General features: G+C 48.6%; 1 protein-coding gene across 4 annotated transcripts in view; it reads left to right on the top strand.

Annotated features, from left to right (window-relative positions):
• Positions 1–19161, top strand: part of SHISA7 (shisa family member 7) — a 592632-nt gene that overhangs the window by 466444 nt on the left and 107027 nt on the right. The window lies entirely within an intron of this gene.

Raw genomic sequence — 19161 nt, 5'->3', positions numbered from 1 at the left:
CTAGGAAACAGTTGGCTGTAGGCGTTTGCACCCCCTCCTCCTCCTCCTCGTCCTCCTGCAGAAGCTACAGCTCTTCCACAGAACGCAGTCGGCCAACCACTCCATCGGCAGATGACACTGTTGCACACCAGTTGTCCCATTATGGGCCAGCTACTGCCAAGCGTCAGCAGGCTGTATTGGCTATGAAGTGTTTGGGCGACAACAGACACACCGCGGAAGTTCTGTCCGAGTTCTTGCAACAAGAAACGCAGTCGTGGCTGGGCACAGTAGATCTTGAGGCAGGCAAGGTAGTGAGTGATAACGGAAGGAATTTCATGGCTGCCATCTCCCTTTCCCAACTGAAACACATTCCTTGCCTGGCTCACACCTTAAACCTGGTGGTGCAGTGCTTATTGAAAACTTATCCTGGGTTCTCCGACCTGCTCCTCAAAGTGCGTGCACTTTGCTCACATCTCCGACGTTCGCCTGTACACGCCAGCCGTATGCAGACCTATCAGCGGTCTTTGAACCTTCCCCAGCATCGCCTAATCATAGACGTTGCAACAAGGTGGAACTCAACACTGCACATGCTTCAGAGACTGTGCGAACAGAGGCGTGCTGTTATTTATTTGTGGGAGGATACACGGGCAGGCAGTAGGATGGCAGACATGGAGTTGTCAGGTGTGCAGTGGTCTAAGATACAAGACATGTGTCAAGTCCTTCAGTGTTTTGAGGAATGCACACGGCTGGTTAGTGCAGACAACGCCGTAATAAGCATGAGCCTCCCCCTAATGCGTCTGCTGATGCAAAGTTTGACGCACATAAAGGAGCAGGCGTCTGCACCAGAGGAAGAGGGAAGCCTTGATGACAGTCAGCCATTGTCTGGTCAGGGCAGTGTACAGGACGAGGTAGCGGGCGAAGAGGAGGTGGAGGACGAGGAGGATGATGGGGATGAGTATATTTTTAATGCGGAAACTTTCCCGGGGGCACAGGAAATTGGTTGCGTGTCACGGCCGGGTTCTGGTTTTTTGAGGGACACAAGTGACGTAGATTTGCCTGCAACTGCCCCTCAACCAATCACAACTGGAGATTTGACAACTGGAACTTTGGCCCACATGGCGGATTATGCCTTACGTATCCTACAAAGGGACACACGCATTTCGAAAATTATGAACGATGACGATTACTGGTTGGCCTGCCTCCTTGATCCACGCTATAAAGGCAAATTGCAAAATGTTATGCCACATGAGAACTTGGAACTAATATTAGCAACCAAACAATCAACTCTTGTTGACCGTTTGCTTCAGGCATTCCCAGCACACAGCGCACGTGATCGTTCTCACACGAGCTCCAGGGGGCAGCAGACTAGGAGTGTTAGGGGTGCACACATCAGAAGTGGCGTTGGACAGAGGGGTTTTCTGACCAGGTTGTGGAGTGATTTTGCTATGACCGCAGACAGGACAGGTACTGCTGCATCAATTGAAAGTGACAGGAGACAACATTTGTCCAGTATGGTTACTAACTATTTTTCAGCCCTTATCGATGTTCTCCCTCAACCGTCATTCCCATTTGATTACTGGGCCTCCAAATTAGACACCTGGCCAGAATTGGCAGAATATGCATTGCAGGAGCTTGCTTGCCCGGCAGCAAGTGTCCTATCAGAAAGAGTATTCAGTGCTGCAGGGTCAATATTAACCGAAAAAAGGACTCGTCTGGCTACCCAAAATGTTGACGATCTAACATTCATTAAAATGAACCAAAACTGGATTTCAAAATCTTTTGCCCCACCTTGCCCGGCCGACACCTAGCTTTCCTATGAAAAGCTCTTGCCTGTGAATTACTTTTCTAATGTCTAATTTGCTGCAGCAGATTGTACAGCATACGACATGTTTACACCTCCCTAAATGGCCAAACTCCCCACACGGGGCCGTGGTATCGCGACTTGGCGCAAGCACCCGTGAGACTGCTGTTTGTCTGAAGAGGTGGGTGTGCTCGCTTTTGGTTGACGGCATAGCTACTGGGTCCCTTATAGTACAATGTAGTGTCTCTGGCGGTGGGGGTGCGCACCCAACGTCAGACACACCGTTGTAACATGAGTGGCCCTGGGGCGGTCCCGCCGGCCTCAAGAGAGTTCCCCCCTACCCCAGCTCAAAATGGGCTCTACCACGTGCAAAATTATGTCGCACAGCTCCACCAATCTTTAGTCTATTCGCTGACATCATTCAATGTCTGGCACTGACAATACAAATTTGTAGACATCTGTGATGCAACTTAAAGTAGTCTGTGTCTGTGTCCTATATTGGCACCATTAAATAGTTACTGCCAAATTACTATGTCAGAAACTCAGCAGATGAGCCCACCCCTGTACCTAAGTATGCCACCTTTTTTTTTGTTTTGGTTGTTTTGCGAGACATTAACATCTATTTATATTTTGGGAGTACTGGGACAGACACTCCTTGCACTACTCCTCCACTCACCACCAAGCTGCCTGTGTATCCATGTAACCGCTTTAAAACTGCCATGAGCCTATTGTTTGTTATTTTAGGCCTTTGATAGCCTGTCTGCGGTCCCTACTCCTCCACTGACCACCAAGCTGCCTGCCCGTGTATCCATGTAACAGCTGTAAAACTGCCCTGAGCCTATTGTTTGTTATTTTAGGCCTTTGATAGCCTGTCTGCGGTCCCTACTTTAAATACTCCTCCACTCACCACCAAGCTGCCTGTGTATCCATGTAACCACTGTAAAACTGCCATGAGCCTATTGTTTGTTATTTTAGGCCTCTGAAGCCTGTCTGCGGTCCCTCCTTCCACTAGGCCTCCACTTACCAGACCACTGCTGCCCGTGTACCCCTGGAACCAATTTTAAAGTGCCTACAGCCAGCCCAATTTTATTATGTTAGGCCTTCGAAGCCTGTCTGCGCTCCCTCCTTCCACTAGGCCTCCACTGACCAGACCACTGCTGCCCGTGTACCCCTGGAACCAATTTTAAAGTGCCTACAGCCAGCCCATTTTATTATGTTAGGCCTTTGAAGCCTGTCTGCGGTCCCTACTTTAAATACTCCTCCACTCACCACCAAGCTGCCTGCCCGTGTATCCATGTAACCGATGTAAAACTGCCATGACTGCCTACTGTTTGTTATTTTAGGCCTTTGATAGCCTGTCTGCGGCCCCTACTTGCAATACTCCTCCACTGACCACAATGCTGCCTGGAGTGCCTGCCTGTGTATCCATGTAACCGATTTCAAACTGCCATGACTGCCTACTGTTTGTTATTTTAGGCCTTTGATAGCCTGTCTGCGGCCCCTACTTGCAATACTCCTCCACCGACCACACCAATGCTGCCCGTGTACCCCTGGAACCTATTTAAAAGTTCATAGAGCCTAGTTATATATTTTATTTACTATTAATAAGGCCATGATGGACTACGCTGTACCACGCTACAAGCTAACCAGTCAACACTTCTTTTGCGAGAAAAGCCATCCCAACCCTCCACCAGCTTGTAGAAGACCGCATTGTCCATGCACTCTGGCAATCTGTGAGTACAAAGGTGCACCTGACAACAGACGCATGGACCTGTAGGCATGGCCACGGAAGATTACGTGTCCATTACGGCGCAATGGGTTAATGTGTTGGATGCATGGTCCACAGGGGACAGCCTACTAAGTATGTCTGCAGTCCATAATTCAAATTGTCCTCCACTGTCTAAATCGGAGCTTCCACCTTCTGGCTTTCGGCCTATAGTATCAGAAATTAAACTGCATTTGGCCTTCAACTTTGGTTACGGCCTACTAACGGCTTCTGCCCCTCCCTGGTGTTGCCCTCAACTAAATAAAGCTGAGCTTCAACCTTCCGGCTCTCATTAAGTGGTTTTGAAAAAACAAAATGGTGGATAGGGCCTACTAACGGCTTCTGCCCCTCCCTGGTGTTGCCCTCAACTAAATAAAGCTGAGCTTCAACCTTCCGGCTCTCATTAAGTGGTTTTGAAAAAACAAAATGGTGGATAGGGCCTACTAACGGCTTCTGCCCCTCCCTGGTGTTGCCCTCAACTAAATAAAGCTGAGCTTCAACCTTCTGGCTCTCATTAAGTGGTTTTGAAAAAACAAAATGGTGGATAGGGCCTACTAACGGCTTCTGCCCCTCCCTGGTGTTGCCCTCAACTAAATAAAGCTGAGCTTCAACCTTCCGGCTCTCATTAAGTGGTTTTGAAAAAACAAAATGGTGGATAGGGCCTACTAACGGCTTCTGCCCCTCCCTGGTGTTGCCCTCAACTAAATAAAGCTGAGCTTCAACCTTCCGGCTCTCATTAAGTGGTTTTGAAAAAACAAAATGGTGGATAGGGCCTACTAACGGCTTCTGCCCCTCCCTGGTGTTGCCCTCAACTAAATAAAGCTGAGCTTCAACCTTCCGGCTCTCATTAAGTGGTTTTGAAAAAACAAAATGGTGGATAGGGCCTACTAACGGCTTCTGCCCCTCCCTGGTGTTGCCCTCAACTGAACAAAGCTGAGCTTCCACATTCTGGCTTTCGCCCTATACTATCAGATATTAAACTGCATTTGGCCTACTAGTGTGGTTAGGCCCTTGAAACAGTGTCTGCTGCTCTTGGGTTTGCTACTCCACTGAACAAAGCAATGCCGCCTGTTTAGTCCTGTTACCAATTTTGAACTGCATTTAGCCTACTTTATTCTTTGGCCCTATATCTGTTTCCTCCTCATCCTGCCCATTGCCCAGCCACTGCTAAATGAGTCTGCTGGTACATTGACCTAGACCACTACATTCCCCTTGTACTCTACACAGCCAGAATCTGACCCTGCTGAAAGTAAGGTTCCCCTTCCCGCATGTTATACCACCTTACACAGGGACAAAGAGGAAGGTGCAGATGAAAGTGCAGGTTCCTTCATCAGGTGGGGGGGCATACTCGTTGGCGACGTCACTGGCACAGGGCCCCTCAGAGTACGCAAAAGTGTCGCTGCTGGTGGGAGGCGCCCCCGCCATGCAAACACACCGCCGTACTTTGAGGGGCCCTGTGCCAGTGCCAATGCGAACGAGTGGGCCCCCCCCTGCTTGCTCAGGATCACAGCACTTGCAACGTTTAAATACTTACCTTTCCCTGCAACACCGCCGTGACGTAGTCCGCATTTCCTGGGCCCACGAAAAACTTGAGCCAGCCCTACTCCCCCCACAACTTTTGCCAAATGACCCCCAATTCCCTATGCCCAACTATTATTATACAGTTAATTAAGATTGGCAAGCTTCAGAAACAAGAATGGATGTTTTTGGCATTAAAATGGGCACTGTAGGTGTTTTCCTGGCCTCCACTCACTGCCGACTATGCTTCCCCATTGACTTGCATTGGGTTTCGTGTTTCGGTCGATCCCCGACTTTTAGCGAAAATCGGCCGACTGCACTCGACTCGACTGTGGACAAAATCGGGTTTCCCAAAACCCTACTCGATCTTAAAAAAATGAAAGTCGCTCAACCCTAGTGACATCACCTAAGGTCTTTCAAGCGCTTGAAATACCTTAGAAGACGTCACTGCTTTGTGATTGGTCGCGTAGCGGTCACGCAACCACTACGCGACCAATCAGAAGCTGCGGACGTCTTCTAAGGTATTTGAAGCGCTTGAAAGACCTTAGGTGACGTCACTGCTTTGTGATTGGTCGCGTAGCGGTCACGCGACCGCTACGGACCAATCAGAGCGCAGTGACCTCATCTAAGGCCCTTCAAGCGCGCATTCTTAGGTACAACGGCTCACGGTTACGGCGGTAAAGTCCAGGCTGCGTCGGAGGGTGAGTATATCCCTACTTTTTATTTTAATTCTTTCTTTTACACATTGATATGGATCCCAGGGCCTGAAGGAGAGTTTCCTCTCCTTCAGACCCTGGGAACCATACAGGATACCGTCCGATACTTGGTGTCCCATTGACTTGTATTGGTATCGGGTATCGGTATCGGATTAGATCCGATACTTTGCCGGTATCGGCCGATACTTTCCGATACCGATACTTTCAAGTATCGGACGGTATCGCTGAACACTAATCCTGAAAGATGAGAAAAAAAGGTTATATTATACTCACCCAGGAGCGGTCCCACTGCAGTCCGGGTCTGATGGGCATCGCGGTCCGGGGCCTCCTATCTTCTTACGATGACGTCCTCTTCTTGTCTTCATGCCGCAGCTCTGGCACAGGAGTACTTTGTCTGCCCTGTTGAGGGCAGAGCAAAGTACTGCAGTGCGCATGTGCCGGGTCTCTCTGATCCTTCCCGGCACCTGCGCACTGCAGTACTTTGCTCTGCCCTCAACAGGGCAGACAAAGTACGCCTGCGCCAGAGCTGCGGCGTAAAGAAAAGAAGAGGATGTCCTCATAAGATAGGAGGCCCAGGACCGGACGGCGATGCCCATCGGACCCAGACCGCAGCGGGACCGCCCCTGGGTGAGTATAATCTAACCTCTTTTTCTCATCTTTCAGGATACGTCGGGGGCTTATCTACAGCATTACAGAATGCTGTAGATAAGCCCCTGATGCCGGTGACCGCAGCTCATCTTCGATTTTTGGGGTGACAGGTTCTGTTTAAAGCACACAGCACTGGGACACCCCTTGTCTGTAAAGTGCCAAAGTGAAACCGGACAGCAGCACTGTCATGACTACTGCTCTGCAGCACTTCACATTGAAATAAAACAATGGTATATAGTAACATAATTACCACAATTTAATCATAATTGACTTAGTAGTCATTTACCATAGGACTTATTTAAGAAAAATCGTTTACTATATCAGCAACGGGGGTGTGGAAACCACAGAAGAAACGACAGAGAGTCAACATACAGTATATAAACATATGAAAATTGATTAATTCCAAAAAGAAAAAAATATACAATAAAAGTACTACTTCAGGACATGATAGGACAAGGTGCAAGGCGTGTGAGCACCACAAACAAAGTGCAACCGTGCAAATCAAGATGAGCAGACCAGGAAACAGATCGAACTTCAATCTATATGTGTATGTATGTATGTATGTATATGTATGTGTATATATATATATATATATATATATATATATATATATATATATATGTATATATATATATATATATATATATATATATAGAGCGAGGGAGATGGTAATGTAACAGACAAAGAATGTATGTGTATATAAAATATATACTCAAACTGCCGCTATATGTGTATATAGGAATCATATCCCATTATGAACCGCAATAGCAGATGATCACATAACATGCAGATGATCACATAACATGTGGCAATAGCCAATGTAGCAAACAAGATCAAATCCTTATATAAGTAATTTGCACACTATGTACTAGGAATACAACTGCAGCACATATAAGTAAACCACATTGCCTGATGATAAAAAACCCTCGTATCCATGTGCCAGCAAGCTCCCTGACGAAGGAGCTAGACTCCGAAACGCACATCGGGCTGACGTGCAGGTCCAGGATCCGTTCACGAGTCAGCGTACCATTCTAGGTAATATATAATTTATGTGGTGGTATTACCACCTTGCTGGCACATGGATACGAGGGTTTTTTATCATCAGGCAATGTGGTTTACTTATATGTGCTGCAGTTGTATTCCTAGTACATAGTGTGCAAATTACTTATATAAGGATTTGATCTTGTTTGCTACATTGGCTATTGCCACATGTTATGTGATCATCTGCTATTGCGGTTCATAATGGGATATGATTCATATATACACATAGTGGCAGTTTGAGTATATATTTTATATACACATACATTCTTTGTCTGTTACATTACCATCTCCCTCGCGCTATATATATATATAGAGAGAGAGAGAGATTGAAGTTCGATCTGTTTCCTGGTCTGCTCATCTTGATTTGCACGGTTGCACTTTGCTTGTGGTGCTCACACGCCTTGCACCTTGTCCTATCATGTCCTGAAGTAGTACTTTTATTGTATATTTTTTTCTTTTTGGAATTAATACATTTTCATATGTTTATATATGTTGACTCTCTAGCACTTCACATTGGTACAGAGACAGACTATGAATTCTCAATAAAGAGTCAAAGGTAAAGGTACGGTAATTGAATTGAGTCAAATTTTATGAAATTTGCAGGTCCTAGTCAATTCAAACAATTTGCAAATCAATTAGCCAAAAAAATGCCTGTTATTATTTTTCACAATGCAGCAAATTGCATCAGCCAGAGAAGGTAGACATGACTTCAGTGTTACTGTATAGGCTTCACCATAATGTCTTGCAGCTATCACATCATATGAAACAGTACAGCCAATAAGGAGGGACTATCATAGCCTGTATAAATGTCTAATCAGGGAATTCAGCAGCCATTGTTAAGTGATTTGGAATATTGAGAGTGCATCAGAGCTCAAAGTTCAGTAAGAGACAGGAAGACAAAGTTCTAAAACATTGGACAAATACACCAGACAGTAATATGTCGTATAACTGTGGAAGTGAAGAAGATAAGGAATAATAGTTTTTTTAAAATACAAAAGAAAATTCCCCAAAATCCAAACATTTCAAGGCAATTGTCTACCTTACAAAGTGTGTGTGTCACAAACATTTTCTTTTATTTTTCACATCAATTTTACTAGTCAAAGTTATACATTACCCACTTAGACAGCACCCTGTTGCAGGTGCTGAATTTTTGGTCATGCCCCTACCTAGCATTTCTTGTTTGGTCATTTTTACAAAGGGGGTTGAATTTTGTTTTTTTAAATAATAGAAAAAAATTGACAGTACACGCCATACCTACAGTATCTTGCGTCCTTCTGCTACACTTTGCTTTCTGTGCATCAATTTTTTTCATCCTCTTTGGCAATGTTTGAATAATTGTGGTTGAAAAGATTGATAAAAGTTAATTATAGTGTTGTACAAAATGTATGGTAAAAAACTAGCAATGGTCTGGGACATGTAAAAACATTTTAAAAAATACATCACAACCCCTGGAAAACGCCATACAGTCAGTAGTAATACTAAACGCATGCTACAACTGGCAGCCTTTGGTTCTGGAAAGCATATTAGTGGGGAGTAGTGATGAGCGAGTATACTCGTTGCTCGGGTGATCTCCGAGTATTTGTTAGTGTTCGGGGATTTAGGGTATGTGCACACGCTGCGGATTCTGCTGTGGAATTTTCCGCAGCGGATTTGGAAAATCCGCAGTGCAAAACCACTGCGGTTTTCACTGCGGATTTTCACGCGGTTTCTTCTGCGGATTCCTCTGTGGGTTTTCAACTGCACTTTCCTATTGGTGCAGGTTGAAAACCGCTGCGGAATCCGCAGAAAGTGACATGCTGCGGAAAATAATCCACTGCGTTTCCGCGCGGATTTTTCCGCAGCATGTGCACAGCTTTTTTTTTCCCCATAGGTTTACATGGTACTGTAAACTTAGGGAAAACTGCTGCGGATCCGCAGCAAAATCCGCAGCATGTGCACATACCCTAAGTTTCATCACCACAGCTGAATGATTTACATCTATTAGCCAGCTTGATTACATGTGGGGATTCCCTAGCAACCAGGCAACCCCCACATGTACTCAGCCTGGCTAGTAGCTGTAAATCATTCAGCTGAGGTGATGAAAACTAAATCTCCGAACGCTAACAAATACTTGGAGGTCACCCGAGCGTGCTCGGGAAAACCTGATCACCGAGTACACTCGTTCATCACTAGTGGGGTGGAATTAGAGAGTATTATGAAATATATAGCACATCACTCATCTCACAGTAGAATGTTGTTTCTAGAGATGAGCAAACTTGTTCAGAAAACGTTCGCCAATTTCAAATTTGGCACGAATGTAGCACATTCAGATTCATGTTAGGTTTCACAAGCATTTTTACTCAAAGTCTGCAAAAGTCGGTCACAGTTCGGTAAATCATTGCATTTCCATTAATGTTTTTTGTGCGGAAGGGGAGGTGGAGAGGTTAAAGGACCATGTGGAGAGGTTAGAGGAGCGGCATGCCCCTTTTGTTTACTTAACTTTATTATGTTGATTCCGACAGCCAACAAGGCGCAGAAACCATCCGGAACGTCCAGACACAAGGGCTTGTGTCATTGGCTGCCAAAGTCACATGTCCCTCTCCATATAAAGAGTGGACATGTTGTTTTGGCACCATTTCGTCAGTGTAGCAGCGTAAAGAGGCCTCTCCAGGTGCTGCTACTAGATAGTTAGAAAGTTATTTTGGCGGTTGATTGTCAGTCAGTTAGTTCAGATACATAGGATCGTGTGTAGCTGTGAAATCAACCTTCCAGCAGATCAATCATTTTTGCTCAGTGTGTGTGACAGCAGGGCACATTTCAGCATAAAGCTCTTTTGTGCTACTAATTTTGTGCTTGATCTAAGAGTCCACATGTGAGAATCTAAATTGTTTTTTCTAATAGTGTGCTCCAGGAAGCAGGGGACATTTCAGTATCTAATAATTTTGTTCTCATATTTTTAGGTAGGAGTCCACATTTTAAAAAATTTAATACTTTGTTCTAATACCATTGTCCTGAAACAAGTCCACATTTGTGCCCTTTTTCGTTTTTGCGTTTTTCATTTTTCCCTCCACTTTCTTTCTATTGTTTTATTTTGAAAGGGGGGTGATTTTTCCCCATGGTGGAGTTACTCTTTGCCACATGGGTTTTTTTTTGCCTTCCTCTGGATCAACATGTTAGGGCATGTTAGGTTAGGCTATGGGTTGAACTAGATGGACTTACAGTCTTCCTTCAACCTTAATAACTATGTAACTATGATTTAAACTTTTATTTTTTTTATGCTTTTCATATTTTTTAAAACATTTTTCTTTAACTTTTGCTATGCTTCAATAGCCTCCATGGGAGGCTAGAAGCTGGCACAACTGGATCAGCTCAGCTACATAGGAGCGATCATCAGATCGCTCCTTTGCAGCTGAATTATAGGCTTGCTATGAGCGCCGACCACAGGGTGGCGCTCACAGCAAGCCGGCATCAACAACCATAGAGGTCTCAAGGAGACCTCAGGTTGTCATGCCGACGCATCGCTGACCCCCTAACACAATGTGGACAATGTCAGAGGACAGACTGAATCCTTTCCAAAAAAAAAAAAGGAAAAAACTTTCTTCTTACAAAAAAGTATACATTTTATTGAACATATTTAAAAATTGTAATAATCACATAATGATAACTTGAAAAAGACAGTAACGAGTATCAGGAGAATGGTGATGACTAGTGTTGACTGATACCTTCCGATATTTGAAAGTATCGGTATCGGATTGTATCGGCCGATATCCGAAAAATATCGGATATCGCCGATACCGATACCCGATACCAATACAAGTCAATGGGACACAAATATCGGAAGTGATCCTGGATGGTTCCCAGGGTCTGAAGGAGAGGAAACTCTCCTTCAGGCCCTGGGATCCATATTCATGTGTAAAATAAAGAATAAAAATAAAAAATAGGGATATACTCACCTTCGGACGCGCCCTGGTTGTAACCGCTGCAACCGGCAGCCTCCGTTCCTAAGAATGAGTGGAGCGCCCCCACACCGCCGCAGGGCCGAGGGGTACCCGGAGCCGGGCCTCTGGGTCTCAGTCCTGGGGTTGTCACGGTGGCTAGACCCAGTCCGTGGCCCTGTCTGTCAGTGGGGGACGTCCGGTGCAATAAGTGGTGTGGTAACGGTGCAAGTCGCGGTAAATAATGAAGACACCAGGTTGCAGTCTCTTTACCTCTTTACTGAAGATGTTGGAGACCTCAGTCCAGAGCGCTGTTAACTAGGTTGTCAGAGACCGGCCGGTCCAACGACACATCAGGAGTTCTCCTTACAGGTGGGAATCAGTATCTACCTTCTAGCGCCGTGTGTTGTAGTTCTTCCCTGCTGAGCTCCCGGGATAGTCCTCACAACTGTTTCTTTCTGTCACTACTGTTCTTTCTCCGTCCTCCAGGTGATATGGTAGGACGCACCCGTATGACGGGGTAGGCCTGGAGTTCTTCCGGGACCCTAGTGTCGCCCCTCTCCCACAGCTGCCTCCGTTGTCTGCTTAGGTGTTAAGTGAGACAGCCAACCTGTAATTAGCTGTCCTGCCGTGGTTTGCAATGTACTTAAAGTCTCTTACTTGCTCGGCGTTCCGGCCACCGATTGTTTGCGCCTCAGAAGGATGTTGCCTCGGTCTAACAGCAGGACCCCTTCTGGTATTTCTCCTTTTCTGTATTCCCGTTGTTTACTGGTTAGTTCTGCTCTGAGGAGTCTGCCAGGATCCCATCCCTGACAGGTCCTCTCACTAGCTCTTCCCAGCTCCTTCTCTCTGTCTTCCTGTCCAACCCCCAGTTTTACCAGAGTTGTGAGGAGTGGCCTACTAGATAGGACCACCCCCCCTGGTGGCCGGAGTGTGAAGTGTGGGTGTGAGTGTACCTGGTCAGAGAAACTCCGTAGTGTAATCAGACGTACCATAGCTCCCCATAGTGGCGGAGCCATAGTATTGCAACAACCAGGACTCTGGGGTGCTGCACTCCCCCCCGGTTAAATCCAGTACTCCGGGACTGGGAAAACAAGAACAATAATACATGTTAAACGGTAAACACACAAATTTTCGAAATAACATAACAATTGAACATAACAATGCTTCCCTTTACGGGAGGTGAGGATTCTTGAACGTTGCGAAAGTTAGGTCATGCACAGTTTATGACTCTCAGTTCAGTGGTTGAAACAGCGGGGACCCCGGGTAAACAAAGGGGTCCCCCTGTGGAAGTTTTTGAGCAATTCACCGTCCATTACTCTAGTGTCCATTTAAAAACCTGTAACAAAAAGATATGCATACAAACATTTTCAATTACATAGCAGCCCTTATCAATACCTCCAAGCTTTGAAGCGGAGGGGAGTTTGATTTTGAGTGCTGCGTGTGGACCTTCGCAGCGCAGGGGTTGCTATTGGCCTAACAGGGCCCGCTATGCTTGCTACCGCTGGTGTAGTGCACTGTCTTCTAGCTACACTTCTAGTGAGTCTGGGTAGCACTGGCAGGTTGGGGCTCTCAGAGCTGCTGCTATCAACGGTGGGTACAGCAGGTTCACTGATAGCAGAGGGAGGATTTGCCGGTTCAACGGTTGGCATGGCATCTTCAGGTAAGGCTTGTTGAGGCAGTGGAGCCAGATGATCTGGTACCACCATTGTTTCTGGCGGGTCCGGCTGTTCAAACATTACGACAGGTACCACAACGGCTTGGTTTATCTGAGTCCAGGACTGGGGAAAGTCGCCAAGGACAGTATGGAACATTTTCTCCTTTTCCACCGGCGGGGGGATTTCTGGGGCCGTGCCCCTCTCTTTTAACTTATCGGGGCAGACCTTAAGGTGATCCCTGGATACCGCTGTCGAGGTCTCCCCTCTGTCCTTGCTGATGAGACAGACCTTAGTGTTGTCGAAGTCGGATGGCAAGATGGTATACGGTTCCGCTTCCCATTGGTCATCAAGCTTGTGTAACCTCCTCTTTCGTTTAAGCACTTGCTTACCAGGTGACAGGGGAATCGCAGGAGCGTGTTGATTGTAGTCCCTTTCTTGTTTCTGCCTAGCCTGGGCGAGACTTCTCTCCACACACTCCTGTACTTCGCGGTATCTTTGCTGCCTTTCTGTATCCCAATCTGCCTCCGGCGAGGTATCTTCGGGTACTAGGACCCCCATGTCCAGATCAACGGGTAACCGACTAGACCTTCCTCGCATCAGGTACGCTGGAGTACAGTTGGTGGAACTTACTGGGATGTGGTTGTACATATCCACCAGGTCAGGCAACTTTGTCGGCCACAGGTTCCGTTCCTCCACAGGCAAGGTCTTCAATAAATCGATTACTACCTGGTTCATCTTCTCGCACATCCCGTTGGTTTGAGGGTGGTACGGGGTGGTCCTGATCTTCTTACACCCGTACAGCTGGCAGAATTCCTGGAATACTTCTGCTTCAAAGGCAGGTCCCTGGTCGGTCAGTACCTTCTCTGGGTAGCCATGGGGCCTACAAAAGTGCTGCTGGAAGGCCCTGGCGGCAGTCCTGGCCGTTAGATCTTTAACAGGAACAACCACCAGAAACCTGGAGTAGTGGTCCACGATGGTAAGGGCGTAGATATAGCCCGACCGGCTAGGTGTCAGCTTCACATGATCCAGCGCGACCAGTTCAAGCGGCCGTTTGGTGATGATAGGCCGCAGGGGAGCCCGTTGACTGTCACGGTCCTTTCTACGCAGACTACATGGACCACACTCCCGACACCACTTCTCAATGGTTCTCTTCATGCCAATCCAATAGAACCTCCCTCGGAGTAGCTTCTCCAGCTTCTTCCATCCGAAGTGTCCGGCTCCATCATGGTAGGCTCCCAGAACCATGGGCGCATCTCGCCTTGGCACCACTATCTGCCACACCAATTCATGAGTACGTGGGTCGATGCTCCTCCTGCACAGCTTGCCATCATGGATAAACAGCTTACTTCTCCCCTTCCACAGCTGTTGGGTTTCTTGTGGATCATCTGGGCCAGGGTGCAACCCAGCCTGCGTCAAGAGCTCCTTCACCTGACGGACCGCGGGGTCACTATCCTGGGTTTCTGCCCATCCGTGGTGGGGCAGGGGATTCAGCGTGGCATCCGGTTGGTTCTTGTGCCTGTTCTTCACATGGTGACAGTTCTGAGTGGCTTTGGGGCGATGGAAGGCAGGCAGCTCCACCTCTTCCAGTGCCTCCGGGTCCTCTCCCACTTCTGGTAAATTGGGCATTCGGGACAGAGCATCGGCATTGGCATTCTGGTGCCCTGCCCGATATTTGATGGTGAAATCATAGTTGGACAGCCGGGCCATCCACCGCTGCTCCAAAGCCCCGAGTTTGGCAGTATCCAGATGCGTTAGCGGATTGTTGTCCGTGAAGACGGTGAATTTCGCGGAGGCCAGGTAGTGCTTAAACCTCTCCGTCACTGCCCAGACAAGGGCAAGGAATTCCAGTTTGAAGGAACTGTAGTTGTCAGGGTTCCTTTCCGTGGGACGGAGTTTCCTGCTGGCGTAAGCGATCACTCTTTCCTTGCCGTTCTGGACTTGAGACAGCACGGCTCCTAGTCCCACATTACTGGCATCTGTGTACAGCACAAACGGTTGGTCGTATTCGGGGTAAGCCAGTACCTCTTCCCCCGTCAGCGCCGACTTCAAGCAGGTGAAGGATTCCTCCAGCTCTTCGTTCCAATCAAAGGGGGTTTTCCTCCCCTTGGTCTTCTTTGGTTGGCCCACCAGCAGATTTTGCAAGGGTGCGGCCTTCTTGGTGAAATCCTTAATGAATCTCCGGTAGTAACCTACCAACCCGAGGAACTGCCGGACTTCGTGGAGGTCACTAGGCTTTGGCCAGTCCTGGATCACTGTGACCTTGTCGGGGTCTGGGGCCACTCCTTCAGCGCTCACCACGTGGCCCAGGTACTGCACTTTAGGTTTCAGCAGATGACACTTGGACGGTTTCACTTTTAGGCCGAATTTGGACAAGGCTTCAAACACCTCGGCCAGGTCCTTCAGATGGTCTTCGTAGGTTTTAGAGAAGACTATGACGTCATCCAGATATAGCAGCACGGTTTCAAAGTTCAGGTGTCCCAGGCAGCTCTCCATCATCCTCTGGAACGTTCCGGGAGCATTGCACAATCCGAAGGGCATGTAGTTGAACTCACAGAGGCCCATTGGCGTCGTGAAAGCCGTCTTCTCTTTGTCCGCCTCCGCCACAGGAACCTGCCAGTACCCACTGGTGAGATCTAAGGTAGAGAAATAGTTAGCAGATTTTAAAGCAGCCAGAGACTCCTCTATCCTGGGCAGTGGGTATGCGTCCTTATGTGTAATGCGATTCAACTGTCTGTAATCAACACACATCCTCATTGTACCATCTTTCTTTTTAACAAGGACTAACGGAGCCGCCCAGGGGCTACAGCTGTCTCTCACCACCCCAGCCTCCTTCATTTCCCGCAACATGTCCTTGGCACACTGGTAATGAGCTGGGGGTACAGGACGATATCTCTCTTTTATGGGTCGATGATCTCCCGTGGGGATGTGATGTTGGATCCCTTTCACCTGCCCAAAATCTGAGGGGTGTTTGCTGAATACCTGCTCGTACTCGTGTACCACCCTGTAAGCCCCCTGTATTTGATGAGATGGGGTAGAGTCAGTGCCCACATGCAATTCCCGACACCAGTCCTTCGAATGCTCGGCAGAACCTTTGTTCTCCGCCACGTTTGACGGGACCAAGGGTTCGGGTGTCTGTATTACACTATTATTGACAGTGAACAGTTTGGCGAGCGTGGTATACTTGGTTAGGTGGACCTCTTCCTCCCCACAATTGAGGACACGTACGGGCACTCTCCCCTGTCGGACGTCGACCACCCCCCGGGCTGTCAGAATAGTAGGCCTATTGTCTGAATATACAGGTTCTACCAAGGCCTGGTAGTCCTTACCCCTGAGGCCTATGGCTGCTCGACACCATATTAACATTTCACTTTTGGGGGGTATCGTGATGGGGTTTGAATCACTCACAGTGACACGACCAATCTCACCACCAGTCAGCTCTACCTGCTGTCTCTGCATCAGAGCTCTGATTTCCTTCTGCAGGGCACGTTGCTCACTGTGGCCAGCGTTTTCTGCCACCTGTTGCAACAAAACAATCACTTCTGCAAGACAATTTTCTATAACATTAGTACCAAGAGTCATCATGGGATTACATTCTCGACGATCAATATCTACAATCACAATCCCTTGGGCTTTCAATTCCACCCGCCCCACTTTGATGGTGACCTCCTTATACCCCACTTGTGGCAACGGCTGACCATTACTGGCGATTATGGTGAAATCATCGTCAGGGCCACGAGTAATATCAGCGTCCTCCCAATACCGTTTGTAGAGCACGTAAGGTATAGTCGTCACCTGAGAACCGGTGTCCAGCAAAGCATTCAAGGGGATTCCATCAATCACTACAGGGAGAACTGGTCGTCCTCCAATATACTTGGTTCTCCAATGCTGCGGGCCTGACCGTCCTACTCCTGGGGGTTGGCCCTTTGCCCCAGGGGTTGCTCGTTTAAAGGACAGTACCTTGCAAGATGGCCCACCTGGTGACAGCGGCGGCAGATGGGTCGTCCATCCTGGTGGAAGCGATCGTCGGGCCGGCTCCTGGTCGGCGGAGTCCTCCTCTGTCGCATCCAAGGGACATCCTCCGGGCTGGAAGCCAACTGGATCTTCTCTTTGGGGGCCTCCTGTAGGGACTGCACCGTCCGGGCCAGGGCAGCAACGCTCTTGGTTAGCTCTTGCATCTGGAGACGAAGTCCTGCAGGGGAGTCGTCCTCGAAGCTCTGGGCGTCGGCCTCCGCGGCAACTGGGGTATCCGATGCCACCTCCTGGTGGTATGTGAGAGCGGGGCGCCTGGGTGGTACTGCGCGGCTGGGCTGTCGCTCCTGCAATGCCTGGATAGCTTTATCTTTAAACTGCGCAAAAGTCAAGTCTGGATTTTGCATGGCCAAGAAGTGCAACTGGCCCCGCTGGTGACTGCACAGGAGCCCCTCAATGAACCGCTCCTTCAGGATTTTATCCTCATCCTGCATGCTGCCAGGGTCACTCTGCTTAATGGCCCGCATCGCTTCCTGGAGATTAAGGGCATAGTCCCGCAAGCTATCCTGTGACCTTTGTTTGCATCCATAAAAAGTCAGTTTAATTTCTGTAGCAGTGCGAGTATCAAAGGTGGCTTTAAGCTTGGCAAAAATCTGTTGTGCAGTTCCTTTATCCTCAGCGGGCCAGGATTTCACTTCTCTCAGAGCCGCCCCAAAGAGTTGGCCGGTTATCATATGGACCTTCTGGGGCTCGGTTAGGGGATAGAACTCGAGCAGGCTGCAGAGCCCTTCTTTAAAGTCAGTGAACGTATGCGCCTCCCCGGAGTATCGTGGGAGCCAGGCCGCTCCGGGCAGGTAGGGCATGGAGAAGGGCATTATGGCTTTTGCATTAGTGACAGTGTCCGACTGGTTGATGGGGGCAGCGGGTTCTGCGGCAGCCAGTGGTGGTATTAGGGCCGCGGCTTCGCCCGCTGCGGGGACAGGAGCTGCCCCTGCGTCCGCGGCTGCGACCGCCACCTCCTCTCCTCCCGACTCGGACATGGCCGTCCCTTCCTCCCACTAACCTGCTGGAGGTCGGAGTTCCTCTTCCGGGATGGGCGCCTCACCGCGCTTTCCGTTCCGCGCTTCTTTTGGCTGATCCCGCCCACGTAGCTCAGGCGCCTCCCTGCCGCGCGCGGCAATGGCAAATTTTGGCGGCAAATGGCACAGCACAGTCTTTTCAATAAAGTACAGTCCAAGCACAATAAATCACAGTTCCAAGGCACACATGACCTGATTCTTCAGGCTTAAGTAGATCCTGTTCGTGACGCCAAGTTTGGAGCGCCCCCACACCGCCGCAGGGCCGAGGGGTACCCGGAGCCGGGCCTCTGGGTCTCAGTCCTGGGGTTGTCACGGTGGCTAGACCCGGTCCGTGGCCCTGTCTGTCAGTGGGGGACGTCCGGTGCAATAAGTGGTGTGGTAACGGTGCAAGTCGCGGTAAATAATGAAGACACCAGGTTGCAGTCTCTTTACCTCTTTACTGAAGATGTTGGAGACCTCAGTCCAGAGCGCTGTTAACTAGGTTGTCAGAGACCGGCCGGTCCAACGACACATCAGGAGTTCTCCTTACAGGTGGGAATCAGTATCTACCTTCTAGCGCCGTGTGTTGTAGTTCTTCCCTGCTGAGCTCCCGGGATAGTCCTCACAACTGTTTCTTTCTGTCACTACTGTTCTTTCTCCGTCCTCCAGGTGATATGGTAGGACGCACCCGTATGACGGGGTAGGCCTGGAGTTCTTCCGGGACCCTAGTGTCGCCCCTCTCCCACAGCTGCCTCCGTTGTCTGCTTAGGTGTTAAGTGAGACAGCCAACCTGTAATTAGCTGTCCTGCCGTGGTTTGCAATGTACTTAAAGTCTCTTACTTGCTCGGCGTTCCGGCCACCGATTGTTTGCGCCTCAGAAGGATGTTGCCTCGGTCTAACAGCAGGACCCCTTCTGGTATTTCTCCTTTTCTGTATTCCCGTTGTTTACTGGTTAGTTCTGCTCTGAGGAGTCTGCCAGGATCCCATCCCTGACAGGTCCTCTCACTAGCTCTTCCCAGCTCCTTCTCTCTGTCTTCCTGTCCAACCCCCAGTTTTACCAGAGTTGTGAGGAGTGGCCTACTAGTTTGGACCAC

The sequence above is a fragment of the Ranitomeya variabilis genome, chromosome 4, assembly GCF_051348905.1.
Source record: "Ranitomeya variabilis isolate aRanVar5 chromosome 4, aRanVar5.hap1, whole genome shotgun sequence".
In the NCBI taxonomy this organism is placed as follows: Eukaryota; Metazoa; Chordata; class Amphibia; order Anura; family Dendrobatidae; genus Ranitomeya; species Ranitomeya variabilis.
This window is presented reverse-complemented; position numbering and strand designations above follow the sequence as displayed.